This window comes from Phalacrocorax aristotelis, chromosome 5, assembly GCF_949628215.1.
Source record: "Phalacrocorax aristotelis chromosome 5, bGulAri2.1, whole genome shotgun sequence".
Classification (NCBI taxonomy): Eukaryota; Metazoa; Chordata; class Aves; order Suliformes; family Phalacrocoracidae; genus Phalacrocorax; species Phalacrocorax aristotelis.
In genome coordinates this window covers 70,582,108-70,599,762 of record NC_134280.1, presented here as the reverse complement: position 1 = coordinate 70,599,762, position 17,655 = coordinate 70,582,108, and the positions used below count along the sequence as shown (strand labels likewise).

Here is a 17,655-nt window from a genome sequence, read left to right as displayed (position 1 = left end):
GACCCTGGGAGGTCGCACCTGATGCAGGGTGCGAGGACCTTGGTGGTCCTCGATGGAACAAAAGCAGTGAAAACAAACCCCATTTTAGGGGTTAGTGTCAGAGCTTGGAGGCCACTGCCATGAGTGTCTGAACCCCAAACACCCCCAAAACAGCAGGCTCCCGTTACGCGGCCAGCCTTTCCCTGCCTCTGGCGCCAGGTCGTGCCCTGCGAGGCGTCGGGCGGGCTGCAGGAGCGGTGTGTGCCGGAGGGGCCCCGCAGAGCCTGTCCCCGCTGGACCTTGGCCCGTACCGCTCCCTCGCCAGGCTCCTGGGGCGGAGGGTGACAGCAGCTCTTTGCTCAGCAATAAAACAGGGTGTGAAATAGCCACGCTTTGGCAGCCTCCGAAGCAATACCGGGTGCTGCGGAGAGTACTGGAAGGAGCTGAAGCGGTGTTCTCGCTGCTGGAAAACCATCACCCCAAGCCAGATTCTGGTTTACTGCAGTTTTTTATTGCCTTCGGGGCTGCGTGCAGGAGCAGAGCATCCGCTGCTGCCCGTGGGTGAGTGGGTGCTACACAGCGGGACGGAAACCCCTCGCAGGGGGGTAGAAAATGGCATCAATATTACTTTTTTTTCTAGTTGGAAAGCAGCATCTCTTGCTGGTCAGGCTTGCAAAGCTCTTCCTAGAGTATTTCTCCTGGTTTCCCATGACCAAGGCACCCAGCTCGCTGGTTTTGGTGGGAGAAATCCCAGAACACACCCACCCGCGTCTCGGCACGCCTGAATAGATCGAGCACATTTCTGGGCACATTTCTGCTTTCCCGGGGGACTTTTGCTGAATTTTCCGAGGCCCTGCTTTTCTGCTTTCACACAGCGGAGGAACGGGCCATGCGATATCTAATACATAACATGGGCCTGACAAAGGCCAAGACTGGGCAAACGTGGCTTGGCCAGGCAAAGCCTGAAGTGGGTACCCGGACCCTGGGGGCTCTGCCTGCCGCTCCCTGGTCTATAAGGAGTATCAGCCCATAATCTATCAGAAATTTTATTCTTACTTTAATTTGAAAGGGGGTTTGCCAGAGGTTTGCATTTCTGTAAGAAACTACACCTCTGCACACACCGTAACTCACCAAAACGGGAAGCGCGAGTGATTTCTGTACTCACTTGTTTCGGAACTCTTTCAGGTGTTTAAATTAACATACGTATAACCTCCTCCCTCGCACAGTTCTGCAAAGAGGAGTCCTTCCTGCAGAGCCTCGAGGAGGAAGATACTCACAAGGTGTCCTTAGGAAGGCCCAGGATGAGCTAGGAAACTTGCCTTCCTGCCTTTTCAACAGAGAGAAAACGTGAAACGATGAGGTTAGAGCACTTATGGGTTGTTTTTGCAAGTAACGAATAAGGAAAACGCTGAACAGAGCTTTTGCAGGGCATCTTTAAGGCTTCTTAAGGAAAAAATTACGCTATATAAATGAAAATAAAGCGTGAATGAGGTATGCGTTGTTTAAATACGGAGTGATGTGCAACTCCAAAGTGATATTTGCCTTTGAAAATGCGACAGACCTATTCCCATATGCATTCAGAGCCGTGGGTACTGCCTCCCTGATAAACTGTGCTACCGCCTGTCTTTGCCCCTACCCATCAGCCGCCGCCACGGAGCCCGCGCGGCTGCAGGACAGCTGGCTCCAGGTCTGCCTTCATCCGCTGGCAGTGCAACAACGAACTCTTAAACGCAGAAGGTCTCTCAGTGCAGTCAGAGGGGTTCTGCTTCCCTCTGGGTCCCTGAGCTGAGCTGGCACGCGTGGCCCGCAAAAAGTGGGTGCTTATAGCTAGACATGATTTCAGTAATGTTATATATACATAATTTCAGATGTGTGTGTATATAGAACAATTGTAAATAAAACAAATTCTGACCTAGGAGTTGAAATAAATTTGCTCAGCAAAGGCTCACTGTTCACCCCGGCTCTCTCCTGCCCCCCTCCAGGGGGGCTCACCCCCTTCCTTGCCCCCTCCCTGCTGCAATGCGGGCATTGCAGGGGCACCCACTGGGCAGGGCTGCGCCTCTCCCGGCCGTGGGGGTCCCGGGGGGATGGGGATGGGGTGCTTGGGGGGGCGGGGAGGGGATGCTCAGGGGGGTTTCTGTGACCCCAACATCCCGCACCAAAAAAGTTCCTATTCTACAAATCTCCCCCCTTGTTTTGAGAGTGGAAATCTTGGGCCAGGCTTAGGAAAAACGAGCCAAGACCTAAAAGCAGCCGCCTCTGGTGACAGCCACAGGCTTGGCTTTGAGCGGGGGTGGCCGCAGTGTTCGGGTTTCCCATTTCGGTGCCCACCAGCACCCAACGCCTTCGTGTGCTCCTCGCTGGCGGGACCTCGGGTGGCTTCTCCCGGCCACCATCACACCCTCCCGCTGGTTTCCCCGACGCAGATCGCAGCCGGTACGTACGGAAACCAGCCGCCCCGTGTGAGGGCGGACGCCCACCGCAGGCTTGCTGAGAACCCCGCAGCCCCCATCGAGTCCCCGGAGGAGAAAGGCTTGGTTCGGCGGTGTAACTATTTGTTCATTTCATTCTTTAATGTGAGGAAAAAACGTCATTCCTGGATGCTTTCTTCTCATCCCTGAGCTCCCAAAGGTGCCCGGCCCCGTGAGGTCCACCCTATGTCCCACCTGGGGACGTCGTCAGCCCTGAGGGTTGGGTTTTTTTCCCATTTCTTCTTTTCAGTAGCTTGAGGTCAGAGCAGCACAAGGGCAGAGCATCACCTCCCGGCGCTTCTGGTGGGGGAATCAGAAAAAGCTCCGAAAGCCTCATTAAGACAACAACTTCTCAGTGGCAGAGGGAAAGCGCACATACGCACATCACCTCCTAACCTCTGGTCAACCCCGTGGTCGCAGGGATGAAATAGGGTTCAGCACCCGCGTCTTGAAGCTCGTATGGACCATCTGCAGCCCCATCCTTCGCGCCGCTTCGGTGGCCGTAGGTCAGGCACCTGGCGAGCGGCGGAAGGGTTAAGATAACAACGGGGCAGTAAGTTTTACGGGGAGGCTTGGAGTTTAGCTGTACAAATCCTATTAGCATTAACGTCGGCTGTGTGGCTAAATCCTTGCGTTCTGCACAGAAATTGAATCCCTGAAGGGCTGGCTTAAATCAACAAATACTCGGAAAGGGAGAGTCGGGAGCGGAGGAAGGTTGGCCCGGGGTTGGTGGCTCCTGCGGGGAGTGAATCTGGCAGCGCCGGGGGGTTTGGGGCTGCCGTGGTGCCGCGGAGGGGCGCTTCGGTTGGTGTTGGCGGCGGAGCTGGAGGACGTGCAATTACCTGGGGCAAACGATGGGCCCCGCATGGGCAGCGGCAGCCGCCCCGCGGGGATGGGAGAGGGGAGGGCAGGGGATGAGCATGGCCTGAAACAGCAAAAGAGAGGAGGAAAGGTAAAAGGGAGAGGAAGGAGCTTTGTTTGAGGAGCCGGGGAGAAAGGTGGCAAGAGAGGAGGACTGGAGCACGGGAAGGAGCAGGAGAGGGAACGGGAGCGGGGAGAGGTGAACACAGAAGGGGAGGGGAAATGGGGGATGTGGAAAGCAGAGGGTCTGGGTGTTTTTGTGGGCAGCTGTGGAGGTGGCTTGCCCCTGCTCTTAACTCAACTAAGACCTAATCTCGGCCTAGCACCGGCTAAGAATAAAGCTCTCCTGAGTCCCCGGAGGCTGGGGATGGGGCTTTGGCTGGAGGTGCCAGTGCCCAGCTCCCCGCACGGGGAGCTGCGGCAGCTACCCTGGGATGGGGCTGTGCCTGCGCCCCCAGACCAGAGGAGGGGGGCTGATACACGTGAAGCCAGCTGGGACAAACTGCAGGGACGTCTGGGAAATCCTGAACCTCTGGGGGCTTGCAAAGGTGTTGGGGTGTCCCGCCAGCCCTGCTCCTGTGCTGTCCTTGAGGGATGATGGGAGCAAGCCTGTGGCTGCAGAAAGGGAAAAGGGCAAGGCAAGGCTCACCAACGATCCCCGGTAGTCCAGAGATTCTTTCGGATCCTTTCTCTTGGTTTAAACCCATGCACACATCCCGTGCCAACACACCCAGCAGGGACGATCACCCAGCGTGTGCAGGTGGCCTTTGCAGAGGCACCAGGCGCCTCTTTAACCTCCCTTCCCACGTCTTTCCTTACTGCTGTTTTATTACCATAAGAGAGAGAAAGGAGGGAAAAAAAAGAGGAAGGGACAATCCCCCATTTCCTCATGTCAGCATCAGGATCGGTTTTGATCCGTCAGCTCCTGCGGGAAAAGAAAAGCCATTGCAGCTTTACTGCCTGGAAAGAGGCGGCCGTAGCGGGAGGCAGGGCTGAGGTTTCCCTGCTTCGAGAGCCCGAAAAGGGGGTCCTGTCTCCCCACCAGCCCCAGGCTGACGGCCCTGAGGGCTTTCACGCCGTGGCTCTGCTCTCTGACCACATTTGCCTTTTCTTTGCTTTTTTCCCAGCCCGGGTTTGTCCCCCGTGATGGCGCTGAGCACCAAACGTCGCTAAAGAACTTGGCAGGGTCAGCGAGTTGTAAACAGCGGAGCCGGGGAGCCTGCTCATTCACCGGCCTCCTTTTCCTCGGGAAATGCGTTGGGCTTTGAAGAAACCACAGGCAGCACTCAGCTCCCTGCAAATAACTGGAGGAAACGCAGCAGCGACTGCCACAAAGGCTGGAGGAGCCGTGCTGAAGGCTGCACGAGACGCTGACACGGCACGGCTGCGCAAAAAGGGCTTTTCTGGGGGGGATAACGGGAAGTCGCGGGGAAACGAGGCCGGTTTGCATCGTGATTCAGCTCATGTGGCGGCACGAGCGCAGAGGAGTCCCGCGCGGAGGCACCACGGCAGGGGAGGAAGGGCATTTTCTCAAAAAGCCGGGAAACTGGCAGAGCTGCTACAGCCACCGATGCTGAGGTCCTTTGCGGATGGCCAACAGTGGCGTCTCCCTGCGGGATGGGGCGTGGGATGATGGGGCTGCTGCGGAGGAGGAGGGTGGGGGTGCTGCTGCAGGCACTGCCCCACGGCTGCGGATGACCACAGCCCTGGGCTCGGCAGGAGGCTTAAACCAGCGTCCTGGCTGCTCTAGCCCTTGCAAGAGGAGTTATGAACACCAATATCCTCGTTAGATACTCATGAGAGGACTGGTGCTCCACCAGTCGAAAGCATTCCCACGGTGTGAAGATTCCTGCTTTTCTGAGATACGAATGTACCCAGAGCGAAGGGAACTTCAATTCATTAAGGCAAATTTTTGCTGAACTCTAGGCTGGCAAGCAGAGCTGACTGTGTCTCAGGCAGCGAGTGCAAGCTCTCAGCAGTCAGGGTGATGACTTATCAACAAAATTAATCTAAAGAGGGGCTTCATTCCCCTGGGTGAGAAGCCGTGATACCAAGATGCGAGTTCAGCCGTCAGACGTGGACTTAGTGCCAGAGTCTGTGGGAAAATGACTCTCATCAGGGAGATACTGGGTGATAGTGATCGCTCTTGGCCTCTAATTTAATGACCTTTTTATTCCTCCGAAGTACCTATGAGCGTGCTTGGTGGCAGAGTCTTGCTTCTGCCCCAGCCCGACACTCAAACCAGAGGAACCGGAGGGTCCCTTGTGTTTCTCGGTCCCGAGTTGGTTTTTGCCGTCTCATCCATCACCAGTTCATGGCTTTGCTGCCTGGTCCGCAGGGACTGCGCGGTCGCGGCACCTGGGCTGGTGGGTTTGGCCATGGGGAAGGGCTGGCACGGGCAGCCCGAGGCGCTGGTGGAGGCTCCGCTGCTGCACGTCGATGGGGTGATTGCGTTGGAGAAAGCCCACCTTCAACCTCATCACGAATCCTCTGCTTCGGGCAAGATGGTCCTTGCGCCAGAGCGCCCGTGAGAAGCAAAATATTTTGGGTGGGATGATGCAGGAGATTGCAATTGTCTTGTCCGGCGGGGGCAGGAATTGCTTTCAGACAGCTGTGCCAAGTGCTGGCTTGTGTGGACACACAGTTAAAAAAGCTCGAAAACCCCAAAGACTTCATACTTAGCATGGAAACCATGTGAGCATTGACCAAGCTTAAACAAGGTGGGTTGTTAGTGCTGTTTGGACAGAACCTTATATCAAAAGCCATTTATTCTGCTATTACTATTCATTATTCCCTCCAGTGTTACCCTGGATGTTTGAGCTGGGATCTGCCTAATCCCGTAAAACCTGGCTTCTCCTCGTGCCAAAACGGGGAACAAAGTCATGAGTCTCTTTTTGCAGCCTCCCAGGCTGTTGCTATGGGAATGATGTGATGTCCCCCATTCCGCAGCGCCGCGCTCCCGCCGGCGCAGGTAGGAGAAGACGCTTCCCAAAGGGAAAACTGCCCCTGCTGGAACGCTGCACTTGGACAATTAGCCAGGGAAGTTACAAACCACTCAATCAACGTGACGGTGCCAGACTCACAGGGAAACCGCTTTCTGAATTGTAAATGAAGACCCGAGCAAGCCTGGCTGAGCTGGAGGTATCTGGGGGCGCTGAGATTTGTACGCTGGGATCCTCGGATACCCACAACTCTCCTGCTGGATTCGCCCCATTTGCAGCCTTCCCCACTCCTCCCGGTGCAGGTCCCATCCCGCAGTCCCCAGCTCCTCACCCACAGCTGACACCCCGGCACAGGCTTCTTGCCCTGGGACTCAACCCCTGGGTCTCCTCGCGGACCTGAGCCTGCCCCCGTGCTCAGGCAGGATCTAGTGGGCATTTTGAACTACAAAAAGCCCCTTGAAAATAACCCCTGGGAATGCTGAGGGTGCATTTGGGTGCGAGGGACCGGTGGGGTAACCTTCCCTAGGCAGGATGCACAAACTCCACCTGAGAGCAGCAACACTGATAAACCCTCCTTCATTTCATTCCCGTGGTCAGCAGCTGCTGCCAGACCTGCCTTATCCCCGAAAACGGGGGGAACGGGGGCACTGGCCTGCTCAGGGTGCTGGTGCGGCTCTCGGCCAGCCCCCATCCTGGAAAAGCATCGTTCTGAGTTCTTTGGAGGTAAAATTGCTAAAAAGGTGTTACTCATGGTGTAAAGTTCGGTTTTGCGTGGGGGAATCCGGAGCCAGGTGAGCTTTCGAAGCTGAAATGGGTGACAAAGCTGGTCCTGACGATGGCCTTGCTCAAAGCTGGGGACATAAAGCTGATTAAAAGTAACGAAACTGCGAGCAAAGAACATCACTTCCAGGTCTGTGCCGTAAACTTTCCCCTGGCTTTGGAAATACATTATACCCTCGGTTACTTACTCAGGCAGTCAGGGAATTTGGCCCATCTCTCCAGGTCTTTCTGGTATTCGTCGGTTATCGCGGGGTGATTCAGTGCAGGCTGGAAGGGCTCGCCGAGACCCCCCACTGCCTCCTCGCTCCCCTGGGTTTGCTGCTGCTCCCGGGGCGGGTGAACAAAACTTTTCAGACGAGGAGAATAATGACAACTGAGTGATATATGGCGGCAGATACTTAAAGAAATGCTCAGTTTTGCTAAATAGTCGGTGCTCGCAGGGTCTCTGCGGGGCACAGCCGGTGCCGCAGCCATCAGGGCATCGCGAGCCACCCCTGCAAACCTCTGCGTTTCTGTTTCGCTGCAGGGCTCTGGGGCTCTGCGGGAGTGCCCTGAAATACAGCAGAGACCAGCCCCTTTCCCTTCCCTCCCTCCTGTTTGCCTTCTACAACACCCCAATGAAACCGAGGCCCTAAACCCTTGGAAATGTCAGGACTCGGGCGCAGGGGTGCCCCCGGCGCCGGCCAGCCCACCGCTGCAGGCAGGCGTGGGCAGAAATACAAGACGACAACTTTTCAATGAGCACCAGAAGGAAAAAGACAAAAAACCCACAACCTTTAAAAAGCTGTCTAGCCTGGCTGCTGCCAGGTTAGCCTGCCTCGCCGGCCGCTCGCACGCACAAACTGTGCTGAGCAGGGGAGTGGTGGCGGCTCCTTCCGCCCTCCTCTCCTTGGTGCTTCAAGTCATAACCTGAAAATCACATCGGCGTGTGTTCAGTCCTATCCCGCTCCCTAAATTTGGGTCTGAACACGCAGATCATCTCTGCGTCAAACCGCATCGTGTCGTTCTCCGGTAAATAAAAGCCTGCTCAGCCTTGGGCACCCTGACTTGGTGCCTCATCGCCCCGGCAATGAGGTTTGCTGGTGCCTGGGGAAATCCTTCCTGCGGCACAGGGACTGCATTTGGGAAACCGAGTGGCCCCTCTCTTTCAAACACCCGCCGTTCAAGGAGACTGAAGGCAGAGAAGCAACACGGGACGCTACGGCGCAGGGAAGGTCCCGCGCAGATCTGCCGAAGGCTGGAGCCCTGCGATGGTCTCTGCAGGACGCCCGGATGCCCGCCTGGCACCAGCGCCGCATCCTCACGCTCCGGCGAAGGAAGGGACCAAGAGAGGCAGCGGCTGTCCCGGATCAGCCCTTCCCATCGCACGGTCACGCGACGAGCCGCTCCGGAGCTACAGAGCGGTTACACGTGCGTAGGGCGGCCGAACGCCGCCCCGCCGCAGCCACGGCTGCTTTGGCCCGCTTCGGCTCTGTTCAGAGGGCTGGGGAGGTCGCTGCGGGGCACCCTCCGTCCCTCTTGTCTGGGAGAGAAACTTTCGGCGAGCTGCGCTGCGCGGCGGGGGCTGCGTCCAGCCCAAACGGCCTTATTTCCTTCCCAAAACATCGTGCGAGACCAGGTCTAAACCCTTCCCCAAGTCAGAATTTGTCCTGTTTTGCAGGTTCTTCCTCATCCGCTCGGCCAGTTTCCTTGTCAAAGAGGGAAATTGGAGAGGTTTGATGTGATCTCTTCTTGAAAAACCCACACTGGCTGTTTTTTATCACCTTGTTATCCTCCAGGTGCTTAAATAGATTTAAAAACCCTGTTACTCTGGAAGCTTTGCAGGCATCAAAGAAGAGCCGAACGCTTTACAATCCCCATGGTCTTCCCCTTTATGTTTGGGAAGGGGAGCAGGAGCCGATCTGCCCTTCGCCTCTCCTCTACCACGGGTCGCGATGCCCGACGGGTCAGGAATCACCGGATCCTTAAGCCCTTCAGCTTCAATGGCACCAGACCCAGAGGCACGGCGTGCAGAGCTCTACATCCCCTTTAGCCTCCTCTTCCCCCGCGGGACCCCCTGCCCTCCCCTCCCGCTCCTCTCCCCCAGCCCAGCCGCGCGCTGGCGGTGGAAAGTGGAGTTAAGGGATGAAAGAGGAATTGCTAAAGCAAATGTTTTATTTCCAAAGCTCTGTTCATTAGCTACAAACACAGGGAACCGCGGCGTCCAATAGACGTGTCTTAAAGGGGGTTGTAGCTCTGTGGTGAAAGCAGGAATTTGGGGACACAGTTAGAGCTTTGATTTTATGTTATTTTGAGAGAGAATCATTAGCCACGGACCATGTCAGACCTCCTTACCTTTTGGCCAAGCAAGAGCATCCCAAACCTATGGTACCCGCAGCACATCGGTCCCAGCACGCGGCATCTCCGCGGGCTGCCCCGGCGGGGGGAATCTGGGCAGGCCCCGGCGGTGCCCCGCCAGCATCGCCCCGTGCCCCAGGGAATAACCCCCCCATTTGCAGGCTCCTGGCAAGAAAAATGAAAAGGGTCCCACAGGTCTGGTGCTTGTTTAGTGTTTTCAGTAACAGCCTGGACACAAACTGATGAGATTAGGCTCGCTTAAGCTAAGGAGAGGAAAACTGGGGTAGGGGAAGGAACAGGAGGAAAACGCCTCCTCTATCCACCGCAGCCCAAGAGCGATGCTCGAGACCTTTCCCTTCAAGCAGACACCTCTCTGCTGCAGTAGCACTGCTTTCCCCTGGAAACCTGTAAGGTTTCCCACCCGAGAAGGCAGCTTCAAAGGGCCGAGCTGGCGCCTGCCCCAATACGGCCTCTGATGTGGTTTCGCTGCCTCAAACTAACCCCCCCGTGGGCAGGGGGGGGCCAGATGAGAAGGTGCTTATAAAGACTTCCAGTTTTATTGTTATTTTTTGATGGGGTGGAAGCACTCATGGGGGAAAAGGGGTGAGGTGGTGCTGGAGAAGATGGGGCTCCCCCCGCACCCGGGGAGGTCCGTACCCGGCATCGCTATCCCTACGTTCAGGGCAGGAGACGCAACCGTGACACGGCTCCGGCGTGGCTTCCTTCCTCCCATTAGCACGGCTGGGATGGAGCGTTTAATTAAAAGCCCGTTAGTCCCATTTTGGTGGGGAAAAAGAGAAAGTTGCCTTCTTCACAGGCAGCTCACCTGCCAAAAATAATCCCTTCGGCAGAAGACTTCTGCTGCAGCAACGACAAAGCCACAAAACCCCGAGGAGCAGCGAGCGCGAGGTGCTCTCCTTGCCTCTGTAAGCATCCACACGAGCGCAGCGCTCCCAGGCGCGGCGCGGATGTGAAGGTCCTCCCAACCTGCCATTCAGAATGGGAAAATGGGGGAAAAAATATGTGATTTGCAAACCTGGCAGGCGTTAAATCCCCAGGAGCTTTCCTCGTGTCTCTCCTCTTGAGCTGGGGGGAGCCCCGGAGGAGCGCGGCTGAGTCCTGCTCTTCGCCGTGATTATAATCCTTAATTTCTGATTTTGCCACCTGCACTGTGTTTCATAAAATTTTAAAGCTCATGCTCTGCCAAACTCAAATGGCACCGGAGCAGATGTTTAAGTGCAGCCTAGGATGAATAAATTATGGGGCTCGTGGATGTACAGTGAAGGAAGGAGAGGCCGGATGGCTCTGAATGGAGAGATAATTGATTTAAATGACATTGTCCATTGTAATCACCTGGGATTAGCTCTTTGGGCACAGGCAGACTAAGAGATGCAGCAATTAAAGATACTGTTCTAAGGACAGCAATGACTTGCCCCCATGCAATCCCTGCCCGGCCTTTTCTCTTTTTGGCAGCTCTGCGGGTTTTCTGCCTCTTTATCCCGCCTCGATCATCAGGCGGGGAGAAGAAAACGAGGCTGGTTCCAGCCGTGCTCTGCCCGTAGCGGTCCGGGACCGACCTTGCAGCAAGCGCTTCGGGAGCCTGAGGCTTGGAAGGGGTATCGGGGAAGGAGGGGGAGCTGCAGCGGGAAAGCGCAGAAACGATTGGATGCTGGAGAAGAATCTCCGTTGCGAGACGCTTACGGAGATCAACCTGTTTGGGTTATCCACCGGCGCGCTGGGAGGGGATTTGATTGCAATATGTAAGTACCTGCAGAGGAGAATATGTTAAGCATTAAAGAGCTTTTAAATTTCACAGAGAAAGGCATAAGAAGAATCGATGGCTGCACACCAAATCCAGACCCAGCAGCACCAAGCTGCTTTTTTTAACCATGAAGACAGGTAAAAAAATGACCGTGACTCAGAAGCCCACAGCTTTTTTTTTGCCCTGCTCTGCCACAGACAACCGTAATAACCCTGGGCAAGTTACTTAACCTTTTAGCACAGCTCAGTCCCTTCCGACGGGTAAAGCATTTAAGGGGCAGGGTTAAAAAGATCAGCATGGCAAACCCACGGCTGCCACGGAGTTAATTATTCCCTCAGACCCCAAGACCTTGCTGGTCCATGAGTCCTCTCTCCCTGATGGATGCCGTGGTCTCGGGTGCCGGGGCTTGTCCTGCCCCAAGCCCCTCCAAGCAGCCCCCATTTTGGGGCTCGAAGCCACCCCGGCCCTTGCGAACAACAGCCTGGAGGTGGGATCTGGCTGAACTCAGTGGCATTTTTTTGCACTTCACAGAAAACAGCTCTTTTCTTGCAACTCTGAAACAAGCTCCGCTGCAGTGCATCGGCTTCTTAATCATCATCTTGTCTCTGCCTCCTTACGGCTTCCTGGCAATGAGATCCGCAGCGTAGCCAAACCTCCCTCCGTCGCACCCCTGCCTCGGGGAGCAAACGCAAATAAAGCAAAGCAGGAGGTGAAGGATTCCTACACCCGGGGATCGCTCAAACGCCCGTGCAGGCCTCCGAGGACGTTCCCCTCCAGGCTGACCCTGCAGCTGGGACCGGGGGCAGAGGGGGAGGGGACCCGATGTGCTGCTGGCAGCAGGTTCGGGGCGTTCACAGGCGCCCTGGTCTTGATGGACGTGCAAAGGACACCGGGCAAAAAGGGCTTGATCCTGCCTACGACTCCCAGGCAATGCTGCAATGAAGAAAATAGGCGTATGGAGATGGAAGGGGTTTTCTAATAACAAAAGCAGCCGGGTGGAAAGCTGCAGGGAGCCGTCTCTGCTGCTGGTGATAGCTGGTTTTCCAAATACTGCTGAGTCAGCATAAAGGAGGAGGGGGTGCCTCTGCGTGCCGCGACAGCAGCCGCCTCCTTGGGGGAGAAAACGGCACCGAGTCAAACCGGGCAGAGAGCGGCTGCTCCCACGGGCACGGCCATCCCTGCGGAGGGATCAGCGTCGCGTCTCGGCGGGGACGCCAGAGCCGGGGGCTGCCCCACGAGCGAGCAAGCCGTGACTGCGCCAGCATGGGAGCAGGAGGTGCTCCCCATAAAGATCCAGGAAAGAAAGTGCCCTCGACACCCTTTTACCTCTAGGAACAGGCTCCACATTCACATTCAGGTCAGGGTTTGCCTCGCAAACCTCTCCCCTTAGAAAAGTTTAAAGACAGGCCCCAAATGTCCTGACGTGGGAGAGGCTGGATAGGAGTGGCTGCACAAGGGCCAGGGCAAAGGTCCGTCTGTCCCGGCATCCTGTTCCCAGCAGTGGATGTGCATGTGGCCAGGGATTAGGGACATTTCCTGGGGTGACGCTTTGCAAAATCCTGCTATTAATGGGCTCCGGGACTCCCTGAAACACAGGTGATGTCTCAGTGGTTTCACAGCGGGATTTCCCTATGCACAGGCTTGGAAAGCATCTGGATGAAGCCTGTCTCTGCTCAGTGTTAATAAATAACATAAATAAGCGGATACACTCATTTCTGTTCTACACGTGCAGAGCCAGACAGTGCTGTTGGCTCAGGGACTGAGCTCAACCTCGCTCTGCGAGCTGCCCTGCTTGGGTCTGGGGGCTCGGGCCAAATTACACCCGCGGGAATATTGCTGGAGTTGCCCTGATGTTACACCGATGCCAGGAAGATCGAAACAGGGCTTGGGGCAGAGGCAGCCCAAGCGTGACCCACCTCTTTGGGTGCACAGAGGGGTGGCGATGCTGGTGACGGTCCCCAGACGGGCTGGGTCCCTGGTGGCCGCCCCTGGCTCAGCATCACGGTGCTTCATGGGCCGGCTTTTTCTCTCTTGAGCTCATGGGTCCGGAAAGGAACCACAGCAAGAGGGGCAGGACCTGCAAAATCAAACAGGAGACGTGTGGCTGCCACGCTCACTCATTAATCGCACATTTGGCTCCTCCGCGAGGCCGGCGGCATCCTCCCCTCCGAGGCTCTTGGAGGCTGTTTGACAGGTTGGCAGCTGGTCAGGGGGTGTGTGGGTTTGGGTTTGACACCCCCTCCCATTTGAAAAGCTGCAGAACCCCATCCCATCCCCCTTGCACATATCTACTGTCGTGTCCCGTCCCGACAGACCTCCCTGGGTACGGTTAGGACTATCCGAAGGTGACGAGGCAACCTCTGGACATCCCCAGGCCTCGTGCAGGCAGATGGTGGCTGCTCTGGGTGGGTGTGTAAAGCAGAGCAGCCTCCGGGCTTCTCCACTTTCTGCTTGTTGCAAACTGCCACCCCAGAGCCACGAGCAGCCACCCCAGAGCCACGAGCAGCCACCCCAGAGCTGTTTTGCAAGCCAGGGGCTGCTGGAGCCCCGCAAGCTGCCCTGCGCTGCAGCCGCACGGAGCTGCACGGCAGGATCTGACCCCACGGGCAGCATTTGCTGCAGCTTTGCTCGCCCCCGCCGGTCCCCCCGGGCAGCTCTCTGCGAAGCCGTGTTGGAAACGCCGGCTCTTGGGAGACCCAGCCCCAGGTGAGCGCCTTCAGCCGGCAGCACGATGCCAGCACCTTGGTGAAGCGCGGCCTGGGGGAGCTGCCAAAGGCCATTCCAAGTGCTGGAGAGAGCTGCCTTATGGCCCGTGCAGCCGTTAAGGACAGAAATACCACCAGGTCGTCTGGAGAGGCAGCCCACACTAAAAAGCCTCCCAAGGCTTGGTAGCCCAAGCCCGGAGCCCAAGCCCAGAGCCCTGCGCAGCACAGAGGGCAGCAACTGCCCTGTGAGGTTTGCCCCAAGTGGGTTTTTAGTTTTAAACCTCCTTGGCCAATGCCGCAAGCTTTGGCTGTGCCCGGGGAAGGGATGCAGCAAAAGAAATCGTCCCCACAGGTTTCCCGAGGGTGTCCTGGCCGCAGGGACAGGGACAGGCCAGCCCCTTGGCTCCTCACGCTGGGGTGAGAGGGGTGCTGAATCACGCCAGGGACCCGCGGGGCTGAAAAAATAACTGTTTGCTTTTCTTCTCTAGGTTGGACTCACCAGCCAGCTGCTGCTTATTCCTTCTCTGGGTGTCTCAAGCTTCTTCAGACCAACGATGGGCTTGTTCTCGCTCTGGAGAAGCTCCTTGCCCTGCGGAAAGCACGGCGAGGATGTGGCTGGGCATTTCCTAGTGCCCCAGCACAGGGGATGTTTGGCTCACGGGGAGAGCATCGATGCAGTACAGTCCCCCTCGCCCTGCAGACGCCCGAGGCATGCGAGCTATTTTCATCCCTTCAACAGCTGCAGGAAGACACCCTTGCTCCCGCCTCTGTTAAGGGAGGCAGCTGCAGCCAGCTCTGCGGCGGGCTGGAAAGTCTCCTGGCCGGGCTGTCCCAGCTCTGACACCAGACGTCCCCACGCAGGAGGGCTCCGCACAAGCACAGCCCCCGTCAGCCCACTGGAACACCCTCCAGAAACTCCACATTCCCTCTCTGCCCTGCTCCGTGCAAGATTTGCTTGGACAAAGGCGATGCTCCCATGGGGTACGTGCTGAGCCGGGTGTCTCGGTGCTCGTCCTACAGCCCAGAGAGATCCGGGCTCGCACCAAGGCCCCTCAGCACCTCTGGGTGACAACGCTGAGCGGTGCAAGCGCCGCTCTCTGGTCCTCGTGCTTCAGGGCTCCTCTGTCCGACTGTCACTGGCCCCGTCAGCGAGGGCTGACACGCCACGTGTGACCGGGAGCAGCAGGATGCTCCTGCCCGGGAGCCAGCGGCGGCGAAGGGCAGGGCGTCCTGCAGCACCACTGCTCCAGAGGCGCGGGCTGGGGGAGCACCCGTCGCACCTCGGGGCCCATCTGGGGACTGTCACCAGCATCGCCACCCCTCTGTGCACCCGAAGAGGCGGGTCACGCTTGGGCTGCCTCTGCCCCGAGCCCTGTTTTGATCTTCCTGGCATCGGTGTAACGTCAGGGCAACTCCAGCAATATTCCCGCGGGTGTAATTTGGCCCGAGCCCCCAGACCCAAGCGGGGCAGCTCGGTGCTGGGGTGAGCAGGACGGCTTGGGGAGAGCCTGTGCCCGTCAGGGGTTCAGGATCGCCCCGTTTCTCCTGGATCCCTTTGAAATGACGAATCCCCAGCCAGACCCGCACCTCCGGGGCTGCCCAGACCTCCACGTGCCGGGGGGAGCCGGTTCCTCTCGCCCTGCCGCCAGCACCCCCTCCTCCAGCCCGGCGGATGGGATGCCTGCCATTTCCTTTGGCGAGCGCACCGATCAGAGGCTTTTTTCCCCCCCATTCAGGGTGACAACTGGGCCTCAGCATCAGCTGCTTGTTGCTCAGCATCAGCCTTTCAGCAAACAGCAGGTGCAGGCGGTGCGACCCTGGGCTCTGCTACAGTAATCCCCGCTCCCCCCCCGGGCCCCCCTCGCACAATATTGTCCCCTTGGCTCAAGAATGTTTTTGTCTCCCCTTCACAGTTGTGAATTCTTTTATATATTGAAAAGAAATCTCTTTCTAATCTTCCTGCCCGGCCATGGCTCAGGAAGAGTGGGTGCCTCGCTGCAAGGGGGAGCGTGGCCCGGCACAGCTGTGCAGGGGGATTTGCTCCCTCCTTGGCAGCTGCCTGCACCGGCCCCCGGCCGAGCTGCTGCCAGCACAGGCAGGACGCGGGGGATCGTGCTCTCTCTGCCTGCATCCGTGGCAGCAAGGGCGTGCGGCTGCACGGGCTCTCACCCCCACCCTGGCAAAGAAACCAGCTCACCCATATGTGGGAAACACGGAGGTGACACAGCAGCAGGTCTCTGCTCCGTCACAGACGTTTAACCGCAGCGAGCTCTGCCAGGAGCCCCAGGGAAGGTCGCAAGGCGAGTGAGAGCCCAAAAAAGCAGAGCTTTTCAGTACCGCGAGGCGCAGGGCTGCACGAGGGAGGCGGGAGGAGGAGGGATGCTCACGAGTGGGGATGGAGCGATGTGCTGCACGATGCTCAGGCACCACCGCAGGGCTTGGCCTCAGCACATCTCCTCCGTACAGTGAAAACAAGACTTGATGACACTTTCGTTATGTATCACCCTGTACTGAAATTGCACAGCAAAGCCCAGCGCTGGAAGGAAACATCATCCTCCCCACAGGTTACCAAAGCCTCCCTTCCCCTCATGGACCAGCCCCACAGGCGAGAAACCGCATCCTCTGCCACACACATGCACAGCCACGAGCACACGCGCTCCCCGCTGCCGCCGAGGTGGGGGTGATGGCTCCTGCCTCCCCCCGGGGCAGGCGGTGGGGACGGAGTGGGGGCACACAGGCTCTCCGGGGAGCTGCCGAGAGTGAGCAGGTGGTCCTACAGCAATGCAGTGGACCGAAAACCTCACCTGGCAGCCCCAGCAGGTGCCCGCAGGACTCGGGAAGTGTTTTTTGGGGGGAAACCGACCCACACAGGTCCCTGCTGAGAAGTGGGGGCAACCACTGCCCTGCCCAGGATGCTGTTCAAACACGGGTCCCTCTCCCACATCCTGAGCGGCTCGGTGCGGTTTCACCTTGCCAGACTAGATGAGATTTGCTTTACCCACAGTTGAGCCCCACACCGTAGCCAGAGCTTCCTTTGCAAATAGTCTTCGACGATGCGCAGCTGGTCTCACCGCAGCCAAACCCCTCTGCAGCAGTTTTTACCTTGCGGATATACTTTAAAACAAATGTCCTTGGCGTGTTTAGAAAGCCAACACTACCCTGATGCTGTGGGCATCCCCACAAACACGGGCTCCTGGTTAAACCCCAGTTTTGGACCCAGCTTGGAGAAGCCGTGGTCCCATGTGCCCGGGAAGCACGAGGTGGGACACCGGAGCTGTTACAGCCTCTCTTCTCCACATCTTCCACTTTCCTTTTGACACGAGTTTCTGCACCAAATACATTTCAGTACCTGCCCTGGCAGCGTCACAGCTCAGCACAAGCTGGCTCTGCCTGCAAACAGCTCCAGAGGGGACTCGTGGAGCAAAGGACTGAGGACACAAACCAAGTTTCCTCGTGCAAACGCTGCCAGTATTTATCGCAGTGCAGTTGTGCGGCTGGGGAGCTACACGAGAGCAGAGCTGCAGCACCTGTGGCAGGCACACTGGGCAGGAGAGCACGCCCCAGCCCTTCCTGCCCTCCCAGCGCTCACAACGGTGCAGGAACCCGCGCTCTGCTGTGGAAGCCTTGCCCTCGCATGCCTACCCCGCTGCAGCTGACCGAGAGCCCGAGATTAGCACGCCCTCGGCTCCAAGCGTAGCTGTTGCTCAGCCGAATGCCTTCAGCTGCAAAATTCACCTGTAAGAGACCAAAGCGAGCCAGAGCTTTGCTACCTGCAGGACATTATGCTCCGACTGTTCTTCCATCAGGTGTTCTACGTA

At 57.5% G+C, this 17,655-nt stretch overlaps 2 long non-coding RNA genes across 3 annotated transcripts; one reads left to right on the top strand and one right to left on the bottom strand.

The window, feature by feature from the left end:
- Nucleotides 1-304: 304 nt before the first annotated feature.
- LOC142058115 (uncharacterized) lies at nucleotides 305-1,884 on the top strand. Its single transcript, XR_012660856.1, has 3 exons — nucleotides 305-540; nucleotides 1,206-1,510; nucleotides 1,770-1,884. It is a non-coding gene; the product is annotated as an uncharacterized LOC142058115 (long non-coding RNA).
- Nucleotides 1,885-2,531: 647 nt separating this feature from the next.
- LOC142058114 (uncharacterized) lies at nucleotides 2,532-12,835 on the bottom strand. 2 transcript variants are annotated; one of them, XR_012660854.1, is made up of 3 exons: nucleotides 10,197-12,835; nucleotides 9,368-10,111; nucleotides 2,532-2,965 (listed from the first exon to the last, which is right to left on the bottom strand). It is a non-coding gene; the product is annotated as an uncharacterized LOC142058114 (long non-coding RNA). The 2 variants fall into 2 exon arrangements; XR_012660855.1 differs by lacking the exon at nucleotides 2,532-2,965 and having other exon boundaries at nucleotides 9,120-10,111; nucleotides 10,197-11,138; nucleotides 12,459-12,815.
- Between the last annotated feature and the right edge of the window lie 4,820 nt (nucleotides 12,836-17,655).